The sequence below is a fragment of the Psammomys obesus genome, unplaced genomic scaffold (genome assembly GCF_907164565.1).
Source record: "Psammomys obesus unplaced genomic scaffold, mPsaObe1.curated_primary_1811, whole genome shotgun sequence".
NCBI lineage: Eukaryota > Metazoa > Chordata > Mammalia > Rodentia > Muridae > Psammomys > Psammomys obesus.
In genome coordinates, this window is record NW_026596162.1 from 16,355,726 (window position 1) to 16,361,805 (window position 6,080).

The 6,080-nt window shown below is 54.6% G+C and overlaps 1 protein-coding gene and 1 long non-coding RNA gene across 3 annotated transcripts in view; one reads left to right on the forward strand and one right to left on the reverse strand.

Annotated features, from left to right (window-relative positions):
* Positions 1-1,690, reverse strand: part of Nfil3 (nuclear factor, interleukin 3 regulated) — a 13,576-nt gene extending 11,886 nt beyond the window's left edge. The window contains exon 1 of one of the 2 annotated variants that reach the window (XM_055595223.1): positions 1,586-1,690. The gene's annotated coding sequence lies outside the window, so the exon portion shown is untranslated. Of the gene's footprint in view, positions 1-1,234; positions 1,295-1,585 lie in introns of those variants that run through there. The other variant, XM_055595224.1, reaches the window with a different exon arrangement.
* On the forward strand, positions 373-3,945 carry LOC129667540 (uncharacterized). The gene is made up of 2 exons (XR_008718751.1): positions 373-1,384; positions 1,529-3,945. It is a non-coding gene; the product is annotated as an uncharacterized LOC129667540 (long non-coding RNA).
* Positions 3,946-6,080: the final 2,135 nt, after the last annotated feature.

The window sequence follows — 6,080 nt, forward strand, 5'->3', positions numbered from 1 at the left end:
CGCCACTGGCCGCGCCGACAGGGGCGGGCTCCCCGCCGCCCCGCCCCGCCCCGCCCCGCCCCGTCCTCCCCGCCGCGGCGCCGCCGCCACTCCGCGTCCTTCTCCGGCCGGGGCCGTAGCTGCTCCCCGCCGTCCGCGGGGACCCGCGCCGAGCGCTGCGTTGCGCAACGGGACGCACCGGGGAGCAGCCCGGGCGCGCCTGGGAGGAGCCCGGGACCCCTTCGCCAGTAGCCAGCCGCGCCCTCCGGGTCGCCGCGCTCTCTCGGCGCAGCACCTTTTATTTTTAATTTTAATTTTTTTTTTTTTTTATTGTTTGTTTGTTTCCCGGAGAGCCACAGCGGGCCGTGCTACCTGTTGCCCACAGAACCCCGGGCTAGGGCTGCTGCCACCCGGGCGTGGCGGGGACCTTGGCCTCCTTGTGCCCTCAGTCCCCCCGAGACCGGGAAGGGGCGCGGCAGCCGGGCTGCGCGGCCGCTGAAAGGTCCGGCTCATCTCCCAAAAGCGCCGCGACAGCAACGCTAACACCGCTCCCCCCCTCCCCGGCAAATTAGGGCGAAAGCGACCCCCGCGAAGCTGTTGCGTAACACGATTGGGAAACCAGGCTGGACGCGCACGGTCTGCGTTCCCGACCACGTGGAGGGGTGGCTGCTGTTGCCGAGGACCCAAGGGTCCGCGCGGCCGGGGTGCGCCCGCCTGGGACGCCCTCCGACCTTCGGAACTCAGGTTGGAGCGAGCCTCGGAGGGCACCGCCCCCCCCCTCCCCAGCATCTGGAGCTAGTAGCTGCGCTGTCCTTTCTGCCCCTAGCGAACACGTCGGCCCCTCCCTCCCCAATTCCATAGCCGTACAAAAGACGTAAGAAAATGGGAAACAGAGCATCTGGCGGCACGTTCTGCAGTCAGTTACCAGGTTGGCTGTTGTAAAGGAACGTGGCATGCACTCCCCGCGTTTACAGACACGTAAGGTTAGTGCTGGCCTTGGCAGAGGGAGCCATATTCCTGACAGTGACGCACGCGCCTGCCCCAAAACGGATTGTGGCAGGTGGCGAGGTCCTTGAGCAGTCGGTCTCCTGCTCTGCTCGGACTGTGAGAGCGGGGCTCGAGTGACTCCCTCCCTCTGCTTCCCCCACCTTCTCGTTTTTGTTTTGTTTTGTATTTTTAAAGAAAGCAAGTCCAAAGTGCGTGACACCCTCCCTCCCCGCCGAACATCTTACTAAGTGGATCTTTTTCCACCTACCCCGGGCACACAAGTAAACGGAAAATCTCGGAGGCATCCTCAGTGCTGGTCTGATGACCATTCACCGGTTGGACTTTTGGACGCCTTCACGCGGCAGTAACGATGGAGCCTGCTGTCTCGTGAGATACCCAGCAAGCCACAGATAGTTTGGTAAGCCTCCTTTTCCAGGCGCTGAGCAGTTCAGGGACACAGCGCCCCTTTACACGTTTGTTTGGAAGCACTGACGACCCTGATGAAAACGAATCTTGATTTGGTTAATCGGTTCCACTTTTCTCGAATTTACTGACGTCATAGGATCCCGAAGTAGGAGTAACGTTTTCACAAAAAGCCAACCGAACTTGCCTGACTCACCCGAGGCTGACAGCGGAGGAACTGAGGCTCTGACCCGCGAAGCTGTTCTGTAGATTGAATTCTGAAATCTGATGCCTGTCTTCAATCCCCGGGACAGTTTACCCTGCGCCTCCACCGCATCGGTGCTTCCGTCATTGTCATCTAACTTGGAAATTAGAGGAAGTGTGTGAGAGATGAGTCCGATAGCAACTTGGAAAATAACTCGTTAGCGCCTCCTGGCGCTTCGGAAACAGATCAACAAGGCGGCGGAGGCTTGGTCTCCAGGACCTGGGCGATGGAGTGTCCAGGTTACACACTCGGGAGGGTTGACCTTCTGGGCAAGTGCTTGCAATGAGCTGCACCAGAAGAAAATTGAAACATAACCCTAGGGCTGGAGGACTTCCCCCAAGCCTCCAGGGTGCCGATGGCAGCCTGAAAGTAGGGTCTCCTGAGGACGGAGAGGATGGAGAGCTGGCTGAAGTATGAAGTCCAAACTTGGGTTTTCCTGGAAGCGCTGGGGCTTGAGTCCCAGTCTTCTACATGCTAAGCAAGTGCTTTATCGGTGAGCTACCTTCCCAGGAGAAACCCAAGGCGTTCTTACTCTAAGCGGTTGGTTCCTTTCAGTGCTGGGATCTGCGGTGGATGCAGGAGCCGAGAGCCGAGGAGCAGAGGAGCAGAGGAGCAGTGACCCGGACCAGCAGAAATCATTCGCAAAAGGCTTTGTTCTCATACTGCCCTGCTCTCTTACCCAGGAGGGAGCATGAGAGGTGAAAGCCGAGAACAGGGAGAGAATGTGAGCGTGAGAATGTAGTTCTTCCTGAGAAAACTTTCAGGATATGTCCAGCTGCAAGGTCCAGACTGCTGGTCAATAGGCTTTTCCCAAGGGGTTTCCCCTCTCAGTGGTGGGTGTCGGCCCAGCTCTGAGCCCAGTTAGACAGCTTCAGCTCGGTGTCCTGGACCTTGCTACACCTGGTTAGCTGTCGTTAGGTGCTTTAGGAGGGTCCAGGAGGGGAGCCACCTGTGGACCGTGACACGAGAGAAAAAATGCCTTCATCGTTACAGTACCAGGCCAGGCAGCTGTGGCGCCAAGTTTTCAAAAGTTGACATTAAAAATATCTTTTTTTTGGGGGGGGGATGTTTGAGAGAGAGAGATAGCCTGCTTTCCAGTGTTGGCAAGGAATCCATTTTCTTTCAAAGTGAGGCTAATGAGATGGCGTAGAGGATAAAGGCACTTTCCTAGTTTTGAGCTCTAGGATTCAAATGGTGGAGGGTCAGAACCGAGCCCTTCAGGTTGCCCTGTGACCTCTATATGTGAATTATGGCATGGGTTTGAGTAAGTAAGTAAGTAAGTAAGTAAATAAATGTGATATACTTAAAAGTAAATAAAATATTGGGCCAGTTGTGGCTCAGTTGTTAAGGGACTTGCATATCTTGCACAAAGCTCTGGGTCCAACTCCCAGCACCACAGAAAACAGATATGGTGGTGCATGCCTGTAATCCCAGCACTCAGGAGGTACAGGCAGCAAGATCAGAAGTTCAAAGTCATTTTCAGCTATAATGTCAGTTCCAGGCTAGCCTAGGCTATGCGAGACTGTTTGTGACTGACTGACTGAATGAATGAATGAATGAGTCAATGAATTGGTCTAGGGCTTACCTGACTGGAGCCTAAAGATGGAAAATAAAGTTCTGTCAATCACAAGGGGGACCGACAGGCTGACGACTAGTCAGGTCTGCAGCTCTGTCTGCTTTGTGTACCGGAGTGTTCTGAATTTCTCAGTGGGAAAGCCCAGTTGCTCTGCACCCTCTAATGACCACAGCCCTCACGTAGGGGCCATGACCAGCATGAAAGCCCCTACCTACCACTGCACTGTGTTTGTTGGCCTTTTAGCACCTTTTATTTACTTTTAAGTTTTAAAAGATTTGTTCATTTCAATTTTGTGTGTATGAGTGTCTTGTCTTCATGCATGTCTGCAGCACATGTGTGCCTGGTGCCTACAAAAGCCACAGGAGGGCAGCCGCTCCCCTGGGACTGGAGGTACGGCTGGTTGCGAGCTGCCATGTGAATCTCATAGTTAAAGTCCAGTTGCTCTTAAGAGCAACCAGTGCCCTTAACTGTCTCATTTCTCATTTCTCTTAAAAAAACAAAACAAAACATTCTTTGTTGTTTTTCAAGACAAGGTTTCTTGTGCAGCCCTGGCTGTTCTGGAACTGGCACTGTAGACCAGGCTGGCCTTGAACTCAGAGGCCCTCCTGCCTCTGCCTTCCCAGTGCTAAGACTAAAGGCGAGCGCCGCCGCCACCGCTACCTCCATCACCTCTCCTCATCTCTGTCTTGTATCTTTTAATTAAACTTTGCAAAGCAGTTCAGACAGTTTCCAGAGACCTGTCAGTTGCTGTTTGCTTGTTGCCTTTTCAGTTAAAGCTTTCTAGTGTGGGCTGGTGGTCTAGGGTGGCGTTTCAGCTTTGACCTTTGGACTCCTTCCATGGTGGAGTAGAAAGCTTAGAGTCCTGCTGCACACCCCCAGCCTCTCCCCCAGCCTCCCCCCCAAGTCCCAACCATCCCCCTTCACCCCTGCCAGGTTCTTACTCTGTGGTCCCATCATCCAGACTCATACAGAATATGCCTGGCCTAATTCTCCAAAGACTGGTTTGGCAGTTTTGTTTTGTGGGAGTGGGGGCCAGGGGATTGAGTAATAGAATAGGCTCAAATAACAATCCCTGGAGTAGGGATGGCTTTAAAACCCGGGAAGCCAGAAGGTGAACACGCTGTCCCAGCTTACAAAGTTCTCCCCTGAGGAGGGCAGCTGAGGGGTTCCAGCACATTTCAAAGGCTTTCCAAATGACTCAGGGAAATGCAAGAGTGTTGCAAAAAACGGAAGCATGCCTTCAAATTCGGCCGCACGTGATACACATGCCAGTCACTGGGCATTTCTCTGCTCATTCGGCTTCAACGGTAGATGCGGGTGACGGTGCAGGAGGAAGGGCAACAGGCCCCAAGGCAGCAGGAGTTGGGAGTGGGGGGCTCCATTCCAAATGGTCAGGGCCTTTGAAGCAGCTGATGGCATCCATTGCAGACGTGGTTGATGGAGCAAGCCTGGTGCAGTATTTGACAGGCGGGACAGAGCCAGCAGGGTTTCAAGGATGTGAAATCTACAGTTGTGAAACATGTTCTAGCAAAAACCCTTTCTACTAAGAACAAGAGATGACACATCCATGCTACGATAGGACTCAGGCTAAGGAGGTGTAAAGCTTATCTAAACACTTCTGCAAAGCCCTGCCCAGAGTGCTTTACTGGAAAGAGACACAGCTGCCCAGCCGAGGCCTGGGGTCTAGAACATCCCGTGCCCTAGGCTCGCTGGGGGTCGCCCAGGCACTGAGGGGCTGCTCCCTCATCAGGCCCTGGGGATGGGGGGTGGAAATGGTGCTGTGGCAGGAATGATCTTTGGCTCCAGCCCCCATCAGGCGAGGTGAGGGAGCCTGGGGCCCCGGGCTCTGCAGGCTCTCCCGGAGAGTCTCCTCCTCCACACCCTCCGTGCTGCACTCTGCACGCCGGCAGACTCGGGGGCAAAATCGTCCCACACAGCTTTCTTTCACCGAACATTGAAGGTGAGGGCTCTGTCTGTCAAAGGCTCTCAGGAGCCAGGAAGCTGGTGCTTGACCACACTTCTGGTCTTCTGAGAAGTTGCCAGTTTCGTCAGCTCTCAGCAACGCTGCACAAATGCTTGGGGTTTGGCTACTGCTGCAGAAAGACGACCACACCAGCTACACACACAGGGCATCGTCTGCACACAGCCATACCTTCCACAGTCACACACACACACACACACACACACACACACACACGCACACACGCACACGCACACGCACACACACACGGACATCAGCTGCAGACGATCACACATACTGAAGTGACATGCACCCTGGGTTCAGCTGCTGCTGCTTGGAGACAGTCACGCATGCTGCAGTCACACACACTCGGACACACCTGCCAGGCTATGCGCTGTCGGAGTGCTAGAAAACCAGGCTCTGGCATCACCAAAGAACGCTGCAGCAGGAACAAGGTGGTGGCTATGGAGATAGAAACCCCTGTCTCCATCCCAACTCCCTGCCCCGACTCACCAACACCGTGACTGGGGCAGGCCATTTTCCTCCCTTGCTGTCCACCTCAGTTTCCCTTTTTTGGTGGTCACTTATGAAAATCATATTGACTCCAGGATGGTTGGGGGACTAGAGTCACCAGGGTTACCTTTGCTTGGGAAAGGGCTTGAAGCACAGACTGGCGTGTGTCAGGGTCCCCACCCTGAGCTCAGTCAAGCTCAGCCTGGGGCTGGCGGGTAGCTTAATTGGCAGAGTGCTTGTGTATAATGCACGAGGCCTTGATTTGATCCCCAGCACTGAAACACGCTGCTATGGTGGCTCACGCTTGTAATCCCAGCACTAGGGAGGCAGAGGCGGGAGGATCTAGAATTCAAGGTCATCCTTTGCTGGACATGGACTTCTAGGTCAGCTTGGGTTAG